We start from the raw sequence: 17,492 nt of genomic DNA on the forward strand, positions 1-17,492 counted from the left end.
GTTTTAACTAATACATAAATTAAAGTGATCATATATACGTAGAGCTTAAACGCATGCTTGCAACACATAATAGAATTAGGTGTCCTGTAATTTTTTGGTTTGGTGCCCATTAAGGATCCCCAGTATGTAGCGAGAGGGCGGTTAATAGGCCGCTTTAATCAACCACGAACCACTACGCAACCCAGTTGTACGAATGAAGTGCAAGAGAGTTTCCGAAAAAAAAGTGAAAACTAACCCGATGTTTAGTCAGTGCTGTTCTGTTAGCGTAGCTTGCACGCACAACTGCTTTGCTGTCAGCTACGCAAAAAATGTTTCTGTATCAAACACGCCAACGCTCACCGAACGTACTAGCCTCAAATTTCAGCACGAGGAATGTAGTTGTTCCCTGGACTGAGCTGTAAAAAGATGCACAGAGTGATTGAACTCTATGTGGCGGTCTCTCTCATTGAGCACGCCGAAGGGAATGAAAAGGCACTTTCCATGCTCCCGCAAAAACGAATTTCAAAACTCCCATTTTTGCTTAAAGTTAAGAAGCACTAAAAACTGCGCTCGTTTATGAACAAGCATTTATTACAGAACCCAAAGGAGCGCAGTTTTGCTGTGGGCGACTTGCGCAGGCAGTTCTAGCTGTATAGGAATCGTTTGCATACTCCTCAGAGACGCGAAATTGATATCTTCCCCGCTTCACCAAAGGGCGGAAACCATTCGAACAACGAGTGCAATAGCTTTCCTGCTTAACTTTTTGGGGATGCGCTCGTTTGTATCTATGTAGAAAGTGCTCCAGTACTTCCGTAGAAAATTGCGTGTTGGTGCCTAGTTTTATTCTTTTCCTATCTTGTAACTGTGGACTCTGCTTGCTGTAATTTAGTCAGTTTGACCTCATAACTTCTCTCAGAAATTTCTTTCCTCCGAATGTGGATCTTCTGTTTCACTCACATTATATATGTTCGCTCTGCCACAAGAGTTAATAAGTGGAAGCAGGAAAGGAGTGGTCAGAATAGAAACAGGATATTTTACCATACTGTCGAAAAGAGAAGAAATTCTTAATTATACGCGACGGAAGTGAAAACATATACCACCGACGCAGCGCCTGACCTCAAAGCAGTTAACAACCTGACTGATCCAATTGGTAGCACGACTGTCAGGAAAGTTGATAAGCAGCTCCTTTTCTCCAGTTGGTTCACCTTTCATCTTTTCGCTTTCAAGAAAAACAGTGCGGCCTTTCATCACTTTTTGTCCCTTCAATGCACGTTTTTACTAAGGCGTACTTCGAGAGGAACAATTTAATTAGCGTCCGTGCGGTCGCCCCTTTCTCCGAGTTAATTGCGTTTTCGGATGCAATAACCGACAACCAGAATGAAATGCTGGGATGAAAATAAAGCGCTCGAAGCACGAGAGCTAGAATGGGCGGGACCGCGGAGCAAGTTTTTGAACAGATGACTGGCCGTTCTCGCGAGCAAGAAGTTTTAATAATCGTGGCTTCAAGCGTCGTGCTCTTTCGGCCTCACTGAAAAAATTTATTCACTCGAAACACGCATAATTCCTCCTTGCTCCTATCCAGCAGTCTGGCTCCCGCTGTTTATCTTTCTAAGCTAGCTCTCTGCGCGCTTTTAAACAAGAAAACTGGCGCCAGGGAAATAGGTTCTGTTTTCAATGAATGGAGGCCACAATTGAAGCTTGCCTTAATCTGATTCACTCCCCCCCTCCGCGCCCATAACGCAATTACTGCGGTGAATAATTGATATGGTTTTTGCAGCCTCCAGCTCAAAGAGAGAAATTTGGAAATGTGAGCTTCGTTGTGACAGTCCTTGGCTTGCATATGCCATCTTGCGTTTTCTAGGAACTCGAGGCATTTCAAGATGTCTCTTGTTCGGGTAGTTGATTATAAGCGTCCCGCAAAATAACGCGCCTTTTTTTTTTGCTGCGATTGATTTGCGAAGAACGTGTACTGGAGCCTATATTTGTTGTTCACAGGGCGCTAAATAGCACAAAAGTATTCAGCGGCAGTCCAACTCTCGGATACTTAGTCTTGATTTAGACGAACTTCTTTCAGCACACAGCGTGATTAATGTGCCTTGTGGTCTATGTATAATTGAGTAGTCAGTAATATGTATGCTACTGAAGTGAACTGGCACGAGAGAACCAGGTTACATAGCCTAAACCATGCGACGATGGTGGGCCGGAACCGGTTATTCTCAAAGACGAACAAGTCTACCGGCTCTCGGCGCGCTCACTACAACGCCGAGTAACATCTAGTCACCTGCGTTTAAGTCGTGGCTGCGGAGCCTGCTTAAGTTATCAACTATAGCATGTTGTATGCCGTCTAAGTTATAATTACGGAACCTCGAGATACTATCCCTATCTTGGCCTCCTTCTACAAACTTGAGGGATTTATTTATTGCATACTGCACAAGATTTTAAAGATCCAAACAGGGGGGACTCCAGAAAGAACGATCAACAAAACAGGAAGGGCCCAACGTTACTCTGCCCCATAACACATACACTTTGCCGACAAAATCCACTCTTTTATTGTAGGCGGAAGGAAAGGAAACTGGCTTGTATGAGGACGAGCGAAGTACGAGGTTAGTGAACCGGGATAATGTTCACGTGTATTTCGTGTTAATGTGGGTGATAAATATGGCGAAAAATCAAGCGCCAGTTTATTGTTTAGTTTTAAAGAAAATAATCTCACCTCACATTCTTTTCTTGTTGCCTGAAGGGGTTGAATACCGTTGGAGATCCACTAGGTTTGAACGGGCATCTAATGTTTCAAAGTTGCAATAAATAATCTTACATCTTTATACCTCTTCTCTGAATTCTTTAAATTTGAAAGAATGACTTATTAAGGACAGACCATGTATTTCTGTCCAGTTCGCTTTCGTAATGGGATAGTTAGTAGAGGAAGTAGTCCTTGAATTTTGCTCACCGATATAAACGATGCTTTGCGCACAGAGTCAACGGACACCATGGATGGATGGATGAATGGATGAATAAGGCTGAACCCTTTAAATCGGGCGGTGGTTCAAGCCACCTAGCCATAACTTGTGAAATTTTACTCTTGTCTTAATTTTAGCCACCAATCAGATAACGTTCGCTTGTTTACTTCTACACGCTTAAAATCTACCTTCCTTTCACGGTCCTAAAACCCCAATGCCTGGGATAAATCTGCCTCGTTGCTTTCCAATGTAGGGTGAAGCCATTTACAGAAAAGTATCAAGTGTTCAGCTGTTTCCTCCTCCTCTCCGCACGCAACGCACGGCGTGTCTATCTCGTGGTTCCTGACTCTATATATCTTAGTCCGCAAAACTCCCGTCCTGGCCTCAAACAACAAAGAGCTTCTCCTACAGTTATCATAGATATTTACTTTGGCAATTTCCTGCTTAAAGATCCTGTATGTTCCCAGTGCCGATTTCGTCAGCACTACCTAGACTTTTGGAACCCTGTTCATATATGCTCATTGCCCCTATTCTCTTATACATCCTCTGTGACATTGGTGCATAATCTATCGTCGAGTGCAGACTCCCTGCCTACCATTTCATGAGCCCTTCACACTTCTCGGTACCGTTGCAAACAACTAAATCATGCCTGTCACACATATCCTGCAGCATGCTTCCCGTACAATCTGTGTACCCATCCAGGTCTTCTATATGTGCGTTCATGTCGCCTAATATAATTATCTCGCCCTGTCCTCCTAGCTCATCAATGTGGCTTGCAATACACTCTAACATTTTCCTGTTTTCCTCTTTAGCATTAGCTCCTGTCCACAGGTATACAAAGCCAAGGAGTGTTTGCTCCCCTGCCACTTTTCCTTTTAGCCATAAATGTTCCTTGCATCCCAGCTTAACTCTTTGAAAATTCATACTTTTATGAATGAGTGCCGCAATTTCACCCCCTTTCTGTGGCCCTGTGTTCTATTGCAATAATCTCATGTGTAGTCTGGGTTACAGGGCGGTTGCTCCATGTCTCTAAGATGCGTTTCCACCAAATCAATACCATTAATTCCTCCTGTCTTAACATTTCCTCTATTTTCTCCCATTTCAGTCTGTTCCTGCCACCTTAATGAAACTTATATCTGAATTAACTTGGCCCTGGCGCTTGTGTCTATTTATTCTCCTATGGTTCCATCGTCCCTTTGATCTTGGTTCTTTCTTTTCTACACTGGTTCCCTCAGGATTCTGGATCCTCCCAAAAAAGCTGTTGCCTGGCGACCTATCCTTCTACCCACCCTCTTGCCAGTGGCACCACCGTAGTGAATGCCATCCTGTGCAAAAGGGTGGGGCCTGACCCTGTGCACTTCCCTGTTAACTTCCATTACGCGGCATCCTAGTCGTCCACTCATTAACCTAATTACACGGTTGGCCTCAATGACCCTTCTTTCCGTTTTGCTAGCCTGCCTCTCGACCTCTGGAATTGTGCATATGATCACATGCACACTCTCAGAGGCCTCTCTAAGCCTACACATCACCACTTCTAACTGCTTCTCGAGATTCTGGCTCCTCCCCTTCAGCACATCGTTGAGACCAGCATGGATAACGACAAGGTGTTCGCCATATATGTTGCCCCCTACCACCTCCTGAGCTTTGGCGATTGCATCTAGTATGCACTTCCATGACTGGGCCTCCACCTGAACCCGCCTGTTCGCCTTCATTGTCGTCAAAACGCTTTCCTCAATCCTCGCTATGTTCGAGTCACCGACTACCATAACTCTCCTGCGCTCTAACCGTTCGCTTCCTAACTGCGACTATTGCCCTCCGGATCGCACTAGCTGTTTCTCCCGCCGTCGTACGCTACTGTCGCGAGTCTCCGTGCCCGGTTTTGCCTCTCTGTCTTCCCCACTCAAAGCCTGCTGCGCTACAGCACTGTAGGATTGACGAGCCTCGTCCCCCACCTGACACTGCTCCTAACCGGGGTGGCCTGTCGGCCGCGACCTGAGCGCTTATACCTGCTCTTCTGGCTGGACCCGCTACTCCCGCTCCTCTTTCAGCTCACCCACAATTCGCTCCAACAGGTCGGCATTAGCCTCCTCCCTTTTAAGCGACTCGGCGACCTGAGTTTCTAACTTCATCCACTCCCCTCGTTTCACCTTCAGGTCCCCTTTGAGTTCCTTAATCCTAGCTGGCCATTCCCCTTTCAACATCTGAACGGCCTCCTCAAAACGCTTACATATCTTGCACGCGAAGCTAGCCGCATCTGCCTCGGCTAAGCTCCTGAACTTGGTCTCGTTTAAATAGCACCAACGCTCGCACTCCTGGCACTGCACTAGCTCCCCGTCCCTGTCCACCTTGACTTTCCTAGCTTGCCGACCCATCGTCCGGCCGACTACGCAACGTAAAAGCCCGCCAATATTCCTACACAAAAGCCTTCGGCACTACGCAACGTAAAAGCCCGCCTAAATTCCTACACAAAAACCTTTGGCATTACGCAACGTAAAAGCCCGCCAAAATTCTTACACAAAAATCTTCGGCACTACGCAACGTTAATGCCCGCCAAAATTGTTACACCAAAAACCTTCGGTACTACGCAACGTAAAAGCCCGCCAAAATTTCTACACAAAAACCTTCGGCACACACACTTCCGCTTGCCTTACTACCCTTCACACGGTTTAAAACTAGCGCTCCTACAGCATGTACAAGCGCAGATACCAACCAAAAAGCCCCAAGTTTCGGACGTAGTCGCTGGAGCTCCATAAAAAGCGTCCTCTTGCGACGGCGTCACGAGCCAACAAACCAGACCTACTGGACAAACGCCATCTAGCGCTACACAATAAGTTTTTACTAGACATGTGTCAGTGAAAATAGGGAAACCTTTTGCTTAGACATTGGTATTAATCATACAGGACCAATTACTGTCCTTAGCTTTTAGTAATCGGCGAACGCGTTCGGCTAAAATAGGAGCTGCGAGGATTTCGGCGGGCGTAAGTAGAACGCTTCCCTTCGCCGAAGCTGCAATATGTCTTAACACATAACGATGAGAATAAGGAGGAAGAAGGAGAGAGGAAAAAAAACACGTAAGCGAACCGGACACATTCAAGAGAGCTTGCTAAGCAGTGTCTCATTAACTATGGTTTATTCTTGCTTGTGCGCGCTCCACGTAACGGTTTCCTGCACGCACTCTTCATGTCCGGTCCCGATAAGAGTGCATAGTTTGCGAACGAAGTGGTCGCATGGGACTCGGAGTCATTCCGGAGGGCTGAGGACATGCTAAAATTTTATCAGCTTAGTGAAAGAAGAGAAAAAGGCAATAACTTTTTGTTTTTAGTTTTTTTCTCCTAAACACTTAGCCGTGATTTTTCCTTTCAGTTCGAACTATTCTCTCCTCTGATAACAAGTGTGCGTGCTTCTGCTATTCCCATCGGTTCATTTCACACGGAGTCTTTAAGAACGACGACGACTGGGTCCTTTCCATTCGCTCCTATTTTTTTTTTCTCGCTTCGAGCTCATGCGGGATTTAAGGAAGTGGTTGGGAGTGCTACTGAACAAGAAATAAGTTCGAAGCTTTCACTCGGCCCCAAGAATAAAAAGAGATAGATTTTTTTCGTTAACCTTAATTTCTGTTGTTTCTGTTTCTACCATCCTTTCACTTCCAGATTCTGTTCCGTCCTCCGGGAATACCGAGACAGGGTTAGGCTCATAAGGGATAGGCTAGCTTCCCGAAATGTCGTGATTCCCTCCACCTTCCCTCTCTGCCCGTGAAACGGGAAGTGGTCCTGAATGTCGGGAAGAGCTGGGCACTGAGTTGCAAGAAACAACAAAAAGAGACAGAAAAAAAAACACCGATTGCGAGAGAGAAGTGAGAGGGGCGGAAAACGGGAGGAGCAGGAGTAATTTCTGGATGGTTGCCGATTATTCAAACACGTCCACACGGTCGGTGCGCGCTAGGGCTGGGCGCGGTCTGATTGAGAACGAAACGATTCGTGCAGGGCTGTTAATTAGCTCAGCGCCGTCTCGCCAGTGAATGTTTTATGGCCTGCGCGCCGCTGATAAGGACGCGGCAAGGCCGGAGGAAGCTCGCGCGCTTGGCGCCGTTTTGCCGAAGCGAAAGTCCCCGACCGTTCCATACCGCGGCTCTCGGAAGCCCAGAATCCGCATTACCGCCTGTGCGCTCCAGTCCAGTGGCAGCGTGGCTTATGGACGCCGGAAATTCTTCTCTCCCTCTCGGCTTCTTTCGGTTCCGTGCGCTTAGCGAGGCGTTAGCGGGATGCGAGCGTGGCGAATGTTTGACGTCGGAAACTAATGTCCGAGGATTGGTCTGGGTGTTTCAGTTTGACAAAGAACAGGGACTGTGCTTCTTGCAGGCAGGGTGTTAATTAAGTTGAGACGCGCCTTTTCGCTGGTCGCGACAGATACATGACGTTTTGGGTTTCGGGTTTAAAAGTTAGTGAAAACATACGATGGCGCTTCTCGACCACACTTTGAGTTATTATAATACGCTGATGCGCCTGTCTTAGTGCGTGCGCATGTGTGTTTGTGTGTGTGTTCTTGCGTGCTTATACATGTTTGCGTAGCAAAAATGTACTGCTGGCTGGCTCGCATGCACGTTGCGATGCTTGTAACGGCTGTTAGATGCGGGCCCCTGGTTCGCCTGTGCCGTCTCTCGCCAAGGTCGGTGTCGCTGGGTTCCGGATCGGGAGACTGCTGTAGTGGGGGTGACGAATAGATGAGAGGGTCTTCGAGGTGAAGAAGAGACTGAAGGGTTTATTTACATTTATACAAAGATTGAAAGAGTAAATCGGGAGCTGGCTGATCACACGCCAGATCGGTGCTTAAATAGGGTCCGCTGTCCCCAGGTCCCTAGTTGGGGAATCTAGTTCATTAAAAATGCGTCGAATCACTGTGATGTAGATCACGTGTCCAGTCTTCCGGGTCCGCCCCCAGCCACACACTCTTGCCACTTCTGGCAGATTAGGGTCCGCGCTGTCCAGGCTTCAGTGATGAATAGCCCGAAGGGGGTCCCATGGCCGCGTCGAAGGTCAGTCACCTGCACTTCACAGCGGTAGCGTGGGAGCGAAAGGATCCCACCGCAGTTCGCAGAAGCTTTCACGTAGAGCGTGGGAAAGCACAGTCTAAGACGAAGTTGTTTTCGAAGCACGAGGATTCCGGAGACGTTGGCTTAGTCAAACCCGGCCGCACTTGCCACGGCTCATTTGCAGTCCCGCCGCTCGCCAGCTCCCTCGTCGTGCCCTCCGGGAAAAACATGTCCCGGGTAGGTCCGGCGTTGAGAACAAAAGACAGGTTCTCTAAAGCCGTTCTCAGACAGCGGAGGGCCGTTTCACCCCGTAAACAGCAGGGGGGGGGGGGGAGGGGGGGGGGGAGGACCCTTGTAGACGCCACCACCTGCACTCGTAGCGCTACAACCACATCGACGGCCCTTTGAAGCCTCGGTAGATTGATGATTCCGAGTGGCTTGAATATTCTTGGCATGTTGGCGTCTCCAAACGTAACACGGCGTTCATTAAAGCAGTCTTAAATGAAACACATACCGAAGCGAAGCAAAAAAAATCAAAAGAATCCTTTAATTAACTGTGAATTATGGACTTGACAGCATAAAAGCAGCCGTTGTGAAAAAAAAAAATTACAGGGCGTTTACGGTTTGCAATGCGAGAGTATCTGCGCTAGCTGCCTTGAGATCACGACGTAACGGAGACCTATTTGAGTTGATTTAGTAAAGTGGACGCTGTAATCTGACCCTGAAAAGGTAGCCTGTCATTACCGCATCCGCATGGTTCTCAGAAGGTGCTAAGAGTTGCGGGAGGTTCTCGGCTCGTATTTCGGTGCTGCGTTCTTAATTTTTGTCATTAGGGAGCCGAAGGTACAGTCGTGAGCAAAAGTGGAGAGACCCCGCCTTCAGGCGCGGGAGCAGCTGCGGGGCCGCACCGCGGCTCTCCTATCTCGCGCCGCATGTTCGCAGCGAGAGTGCCCCGAGTGACGACAAACTTCACCCTCGCTCTTGCAAGGGCGCTTATCACGCTTGATAAATTCCTAGTGCGGCATTCGGCTACTCTACAGCTGACGGTCGCGACGAAGGGGAGCGCGCATCGCAAAGCGCCTAAAGTCTCTGAAGGGAAAATACGGCGAACTGCTCTCCTCCTCAATTTTCAGCGCGCCTTGACGGTTACGCGCCGATGGATTGCCTGTATTGGCATGCTGTTGGAAGGCATGCGCGGCTTGCACTCGACTACCGAATCCCTATTTAGAGACGAATACATCGAGGCGTAAAATGCAAGGCACTGTGGATCCTCGCTTTGAGCACCCCCTTCAAATGAGTATTAAAAATGTTTGGAACTCACAGGCTCTTTATTGCCGCGAGAAATAAAGAATCTGAACGTAACAATCAACTAATACTTAGTGAAGTTTTCATTAACGGCAATTACACTAGCAACTCGGCGCGGCATCGAATCAAACAGTGATGTGTCGCGACGAGCGCGAAGAGTGCCAGTCTTGCTTTACGGCAGTCCACAGTTGATCATCCGTAGCCTCGCGAAGATCCGGGCCGCAGTTTGCTTCTTGATCAGCCCGCACACGTTTTCGATGGGGTTCAGATCTGCATCTGCTGGTGGCCACTCCGGCTTGCGAATGTCCGCTCTTCCAGCAGTGCGCCCACGAGGCGAGCTGTGCGAACTGGGCTATGATCCTGCTGGAAAAGGAAGCCTTCGATGCGTACAAGGGGACCCAGGCCATCCTTGCTTATGACACCTCACACAATGACAGCGCACCTCCCACTTGACAGGACGCCCGTCGTGTACTCAGACATATATCTATAAAATAGGAGGGTGGAGAAGACGCAAAGGAAGAAAGCAAACCAGGCAGCACACGATCTATCTAGCAGAATGCAAACATTACGATAGATTACATTTGTCTTGGATAAAGAAATTTCTTATATTTCACAGGTTCAACATCAAGCACTGTATCATTTTTTTACGAGCCGATGTGCGCTGGGTAAGGGCTAGGCTTTGAAAAAGAGAACACGAAATCCAATGTCAGAAATTTCTTTATCCAAGACAAATGAAACCTATCCTAATGCTTTCATTGTGCTAGATAGATTGTGTGCTACCTGATTTGCTTTTTTCCTTTGCGTCTTCTCCACCATCCTATTTTATAGATATCTGTCCGAGTAAACGATGGGCGTCCTGTCAAGTGCGAGCTGCGCTATCATTGTCTGGAGTGCCATAAGCAAACGATGGCCTGGGCTCCATTTTCCACATCGAATGCTTCCTTCCTTCCTGCTGCTTCCTTTTCCAGCAGGGTCGTAGCCCAGTTCACACAGCTCGCCTCGTGGGCGCACTGCTGGAAGAGCGGACATCCGCACGCTGGAGTGGCCACCACCAGATGCAGATCTGAACCCCATCGAAAACGTGTGCGGGATGATCAAGAAGCAAATTGCGGCCCGGGATCTCCGCGTGGCTACAGATGATCAACTGTGGACTGCCGTAAAGCAAGACTGTCAGACTCTTCGCGCTCGCCCCGACGTTGTGTCATCACTGTTCGATTCGATGCCGCGCCGAGCTGATAGTGTAATTGCCGTTAATCGCAACTGCACTAAGCATTAGTTGATTGTTAAGTTCAGATTCTTTATTTCTCACGGCAATAAAGAGCCTGTGAGTGCCAAACATTTGCAATACTTTTTTGAAAGGGGGGGCTCAAAGCGAGGATCCACAGTGCCTTGCATTTTACGCCTCGATGTATTCGTCTCTAAATAGCAGATTCGGTAGTCGAGTGCAAGCCGCGCATGCCTTCCAACAGCATGCCAATACAGGCAACCCATCGGCGCGTAACCGTCAAGGCGCGCAGAAAAATGAGGAGGAGAGCAGTTCGCCGTATTTTCCCTTCAGAGACTTTAGGCGCTTTGCGATGCGTGCTCCCCTTCGTCGCGACCGTCAACTGTAGAGTAGCCGAATGCTGCACTAGGAATTTATCATGCGTGATAAGCGCCCGTGCAAGAGCGAGGGTGAAGTTTGTCGTCACTCGGGGCACTCTCGCTGCGAGCGTGCGGCACGAGATAGCAGCGCCGCGGTGCGGCCCCGCAGCTGCTCCCGCGCCCGGAGCCGTGGTCTCTGCACTTATGCTCACGACTGTACATTTTAACTATAAGTACTGGGTTAGTTGGTTGGAGGGGCATTTTACTGGATGAGTACCAGGAGGTACATTTTCACTGGAGGGCTATGCGGAAAGCACCCCCCCCCCCCCCCCAAACTATTCCTACTCACCCATGATGATGATGATTTCATGTGGGTTGCAGTGATTTCAGTGTCCTCTGCATTTCAGTGAAAACCGTCGAAGCTCAACTTCATCGTCTTCAATCGTTACAAGTGATCTTCGTCGTCTCCACATGCATCATCAGGGTGTTTCGATTGCTGGTTCTAGAGTACTGTTTCTAGCTAGTTCCGCTCGCAGAAGCACTGTCACACGTGCCATAGCGCACCGCCGATCACGTGCTATAACGAGCGCATGATTAGGGGGCGAATGTTCTTATGCTCACGCGCTTTTCATTCCTCATCTCCACCCTCCTTTCACTTCTTCGCTGAGGCCTCGGCTTCGAGCGTATGCCGACGTGGGGATTCTCAGAAACGAGGCTTCTACTGCGAAGGAAGGAAAACAGCGACAACTAGAGGCGGGAAACGACTGCGTTTGTAGGGTAGGTAAACTCTTTTATTGCGCCCAAAAACAGGGGACCAGTCAAAGGACCGGTTGCGCTGACTTGGAGGAGGTCGGCGGGGATGGGGGATGTACTTGAAAATCATCACGGACGGAAAGCGTCAAGGGCGCGCCGTACTGACCGAATGGCAGGAAATAGCTAAACACGGGGTATCAGAACGTATGCGGCTAGAAAACTGTTAATTGTTTATGTTGTCCTCAAGAAACTGTTATTTTGTGGGGATCTGTGAACTTCATCTTCTATGCATCCCGACCTGACGGTGTGGGTGTGCATAAAGCCATCGAATAAACTTGTAATTATTTGAGTGCACTGATGCTATATAGAGTAGACCAGTCATCGGCGCCCTGCTCTTGCCCTGGGCACTGTCGTCATGAAGTGCAGGTCACCTTTTCTGATCCCATACATAAGCCTATTGATTCCACCACAGCAGCGTCTCTAGACGCAAAAGCAGGAAAAAATATGGTTTCATTGAATGAGTCAGTCAGTCAGTCAGTCAGTTAGTCAGCCAGTCTATCGATCAATCAATCAATCAATCAATCAATCAATCAATCAATCAATCAATCAATCAATCAATCAATCAATCAATCAATCAATCAGTCAATCAACCAATCAATCAATCAATCAATCAATCAATCAATCAATCAATCAATCAATGTCTAAAATTTTTCTTACTTTGCATGCAGATTTCATCGCGCACCACTTTTGGTACCTGCATATTCTATATTTGGCATCTGCGAAAGTTCCTTCCAATATTATTCCTTCTGTAATTTTTCCACTCACCTCAATCTGTGACGCACCACCTGAACTCGCGAAAACCACCAGAAGTCGATTTCTACGCTAGGCTAGGCTTGAGCCGTAAAGATGAGGAACTCGAATGACATTAACTTCAAAAGACTCAGCTAGGGATTGTTCTGGGGCGATCTCGGGCAATTCTTTGTCCCACGCATGAACATTTGCGACTGGCACTCGAAGACGGAGTCAGTATCGATGCGCACATCGGCAACATTTCTCGAAGTTGACGTAAGAGCTGCGGACAAAATGCCAGGAGACATTACGGATGCGGCCTCTTTCATAAGCGTTTGAGGATTAAAGTGCATGCCATCCGTTCCTCGAGATGCTCCGACGGCCGCTTTGAAAGCTGGCACAGATTCTTTGCACGGAACGTAATTACTCTTGGAATGCAATAGAAGTAGGAATGTCGTTCGGAGCGCCCGGTGCGCTCAATTTTGTCCCGTTTTCGGTACACTGGAATGCCCGTGTGTTTCGTGTTCCTCATTTCCACGCGTGTGTTGACCTTGGACAGTGAACCCTGTAATTATTTATATACCGCAGTGAATTTTGTTTTTATGTTGGATCCGTGGTAATAAAGTTGCAATTTCTCTTTGGTGAACCACGCGTCTTGGTTTTTGGGTGTGTGGTGTCTATTTCTTGATTATAAAAAGGAGGGAGCATCGGAAATAAATGTTAGCTTAACAATGATCGTTAACAAGTCGCCTAATTAGAAGGCGTTTCATTTTTCATGTATAGTAAAAATAATGGATGAACGAGTTTGGAGACAAAAACAATGTTTAATTTTACGTTTGGTTCCAGAAACTGAACAAAGGGAACATAAGAGAGCAATTTCGAAATGGGCGATGAAGGGCGTGATTGGGTTGCATGAAAGAATAAAAATGACAAGCTCTTCACTGTACCAGCCATTTCAACGCTTTGTCACAATCATCAGATGCACTATCGGCTACAATGAAAGTGGTTTTAGCTACATATAGGCTATTCATAATTTTTAACCAGTCGCAACATAGCGTCTTCCCTCCGCGACAAAAAGCGCTTCTGGCGGCGTTGCTTAATGAAGTTTTTGGAAGAGGAATTCCCATTTATCCTTGTTTGACAAAGTTAAACATGGGAAAGAACTCACAGAAGGAAAGCGCATTATCATCATAATCATTACAACCGCAACGAACTGTTGCATGCAATTGAACACACGCTTATTAAGAAAGGAATCGAGGCTGGAGCTTCTAATCTTTTCATTGCGCATTTCTTCTTTCTGTAGACCCTCACCTAAATTATGAAGTTCCGCACGGACCTTTCCGCCGTCTGTAGTCTGTCTATTATCGTCTCCGAGTTAACGCTGCTTTCACAAGCAACTACCTGAACTGCTTAGAATAAGTGAGCAGACCACATTGTGACGACTTCTGCTCAGTTGAGACTGCGCGGACATTCTGTTAGAACGCTCCGCTTAAAGAAATGAGCGGGAGTGTTTTGAGCAGAAAGCTGAGGCACTCACACAAGTGCCGCTAACAATGAATTAGGTTTGAGGTTCTTCTGCCTGCTCTTAGCTTCAGCGCGATGTCCTGAAATTTTAATTTGCCATTCTGCTGGACATTGCGCTTGTTGGTGAGAAACTTGAAAACCTTCATTTATCCCGCCTAGATAAGTTCTCAATGTGTACATTTTTGTCTGCATATTTGATAAAAATTGGACGTCTTCACAAACTTCAAAACCGTCTTGCATTCTCCTTTGGCGTGTATTCAGCACAACTGTTCTATGTTTTCTTCTGTTTGTAATATTCTTATTTAAATATCTTGGCAACTTTCCTTCGCTGCCTTTCTTTTCCAAAGTTTCTTCCTAACGCGGATTAGCATGTCAGTGCTTTCTAAACCCTGACTAAATTTTCCGTACTTCATTAAAGAGCCCCTGTCTCTCATTACTACAACCACTTATCCCTCTTTTTTTTTTGTCGACTAACAGCACAAGGTTGGAGCAGTTTTTGTTTGCCAGAAGAACACCTTTTACCATTCTTTTGTCCCTCGGACATCGAATGAGTCGAAAAACCTTCCCGCAGCGGTAGCTTGTACAACTGATGGCTCAGTTCATTGCCAGTATTTGATGAGGCCCCCTTTTTTACGACACAACCTATTAGGAAGGTTCATTCTCCATTTTGCCTATTTTACAGCGACAGTTGTTAAGGGCACGTTGCCCAAGTGTGCAGTGTTGGCATTGATGCAACACCATCCCAGGGTGGTTGGTAATCATGCAGTGACGTCACGCATGGCGTTCTTGCAACGCGCCGTGGCAGCGCGCGCTGATTGGTCCAACACTGTGGCGTCAATTATCTAACGTTAAACAGCAGTCACCGCCCCGTAAGATTGTTGTCTTGCAGCGGAACTGTTTATGATTGCCTGGCGGTTGAGCGGCATCGATTGTGGTTTATAAAAGCCACTTCACATGACCGCTCGCAGGTCATGTGACTCGTACATCGCTTATGATCAATTCCCGAACTCATGACGTTATCGCTCACGTGATATTTTCGATCTTTGATTGGTTCTCAAAATTCCTGACATCATCAGGTTTGGTATATAAGGTAGCGTAATAACTTCTTCATTCAGTCGCAAAAATCACCCTTACAGCTGTGCTGTAACAGCACACTGTCTAGTGTCTAGTATCGCGATCGGCTTTTGAGTTTTCTTCGGTTTTTGTGTTTTTCAATTTTAGTTTTGCTTGTTCTATGGCGCTTGGTTTAATTTTGCATTTTCTGCTTTCAGTAAATTTAGTCGTTTCTTTCTCCTGTGCTGTAAACGTTTTGTGGTATAGTCCTGCTGTCTTATTAATTAAAAACAACGCTTCATGATGGTCCCTGTAAGCAGAGCATTATTTAAAGCACAAGCACATCTCCTGCGGTTTTGATAATGTAAATCATGCTAGTGAATTTTATTCTTTTTGATTTTCATTTCTTATAAGTTACCTCATTCCCGTTTTTTGAATTTGTATTTTAATGAGTTAGCTGCCACACGTTTTAATTTGTTTTATTTTTCATGCCATTACGCCTTCTCCTGTGTAGTATTGCCTAATTTTGTTACTTGATGTTTTTTTCCTTCACTACCCTCTACAATGTCACTGCCCTTGAGGGTGTGCAAAGTATGACTAATAAACACTTGCAATTACAGCGAAATGTGAAGTTCCTAGTCTACCGTTTCTCAAATGCACTGTCCTGCTCGTGCGGCAAGGCTGTCAGTAATACGCTGCGGCCTCATTGCGTCTGTTTATGACGTCAGCGGGTCCAGGCGAAGAGTTTGCGCCAAGCGTCTGCCTGGTAGTTTGCTTGATAACGCAATGAATATATCTTAGACGTTTGAATGAAGATATGATGCGAGTGGAATTTATTTAGTTTTTAGGCAACGGCAGATACGAAATCATGTGTGTGAGGTAGGAAACACACACACGCGCTGAAGAAAAAAGAAATATATGTTGATACGGAGCAACTGCAGACACTGGACAGTAACAAAATTGGCCACAGGCAGCGCCCCAGTACACTTCGTTCCTCTCCTATTCATATTTATACGCTGAACCCATCTAGATATATGCCAAAAGCTCACTTACAGCTTTCGTCAAAAAATATTGTTTATAACTAATTTGACAGTGAACTGAAATTATGACATTAATGTATAAATCATTATAATTCATCGGACAAACTGGCGTCTGTATTGATGATCGCAGAACAGATCATAATCGTTGTTGAATTAATGGCACGGGTTCTCATTTACCACTTAATTGTGAAGCCTGCGATGAAAAAGACAATACACGTGTGAAGCGAGTCTGAAGGACACTAAGATATTAAGCAGGAACAAGGACAAGATAGTCCATGAACTGGTTGAGGCATTTCATTATGAAAGGAAACGGTAGTTAGTGTATAAAAATCCCATCATTGACATTTATAATAACGATAGTGCATTTTTAGATAGTAGGCCATGAGATACGTACGCGGCTACTTTTTCTGCTCTAATTTCCATACCCCTGGCGCGCATGTGTGGTTCCTTCTCTCCCTCTTGAATCTTCGTCCTATATTAACTCGCATCCGCTGTAAATAAACAGTTCCGAGTTGTGATCGTCCTGTCTCCCTTACTGTGTGCTCTCTGTTTTGACGCCAAGCGTTTTTACGAAAATGTAAATAATTTATGTGCCCTCCGCTTCTTGCCTTCATTAAGCGAGAAGAAATGAGAATAGCCTCTGCGAGATATTAAACACATTTCTCCTTATTCTGAACAGTAAAGTACTATAACTGTTTTCATTCAGGGACAAATTAGAGATAAGCAAAATACAAAAAAAGCGATTGCAGCATGGTCGTTTAATGTTTTAGTCATTTTCTGCGCTTGCGCATGTCGACAACGCTGTCCCAAATTTTCAGCCAGCGAGATGGAGGGCTGGCGCGAGAAATTATGCGATCTCGTCGTCGCCCAGTTCCTGCGCGTGCAAGAGGACGCAGCAGCATCAGAGGAGGAGGAGGAGGAGGAGGAGGAGGAGGAGGAGGAGGAGGAGGAGGAGGAGGAGGAGGAAGAGGAAAGATGGGGAAGATGCGAAACAACCATCCGTCCTCGCTGTGTGCCGTTGTCACTTCGCTGCCCGTGCTGTGTCGCTGCGGCAACGACTTACCGAGCTTAAAAACGCGACGGCCCGAGTCAAACGTCGCTTACAGAAACCATGCGGGGAAGCCGCCTTTCTGTTTCTCGCCCTTTACTTTGGTTTTCCGCCCATAACCGTAGCGACGACAATGCTGACGCTCGCGTGGAGCGCGGGTTCAACCCCCCTCCCGCGCAAGCTCTTTCTCCGTTAAACCCGTTCCATTTTAGAACTGCGGGATATCCGCTCTCCTTCGGAAATTGATAAGTTCTCGCCGCGCCCGGGGAGGCAGTGCCGACACCACGCACCGCAAAAGCGCTCGCGATGTTGGCTGCTTCGTGCCTCTGACGCTGCTTCGGACCTCGAACCCCGCCCTGCCCTCCTCCCCTTCCTTCCATCCCGACGGCGCACACTCACAACGCCACGATCGCGGCTTTGTTTTGACGCCG

The 17,492-nt window shown here is 47.0% G+C and overlaps 1 protein-coding gene and 1 pseudogene across 1 annotated transcript in view; both read right to left on the reverse strand.

The window, feature by feature from the left end:
• The window catches only part of LOC144128609 (cell adhesion molecule Dscam1-like), a 388,116-nt gene that overhangs the window by 130,799 nt on the left and 239,825 nt on the right, over positions 1 to 17,492 (reverse strand). The gene's annotated exons all lie outside the window — the stretch shown is intronic.
• On the reverse strand, positions 4,154 to 11,224 carry LOC144127694 (uncharacterized; annotated as a pseudogene).

Source organism: Amblyomma americanum, chromosome 4 (assembly GCF_052857255.1).
Source record: "Amblyomma americanum isolate KBUSLIRL-KWMA chromosome 4, ASM5285725v1, whole genome shotgun sequence".
Lineage (NCBI taxonomy): Eukaryota > Metazoa > Arthropoda > Arachnida > Ixodida > Ixodidae > Amblyomma > Amblyomma americanum.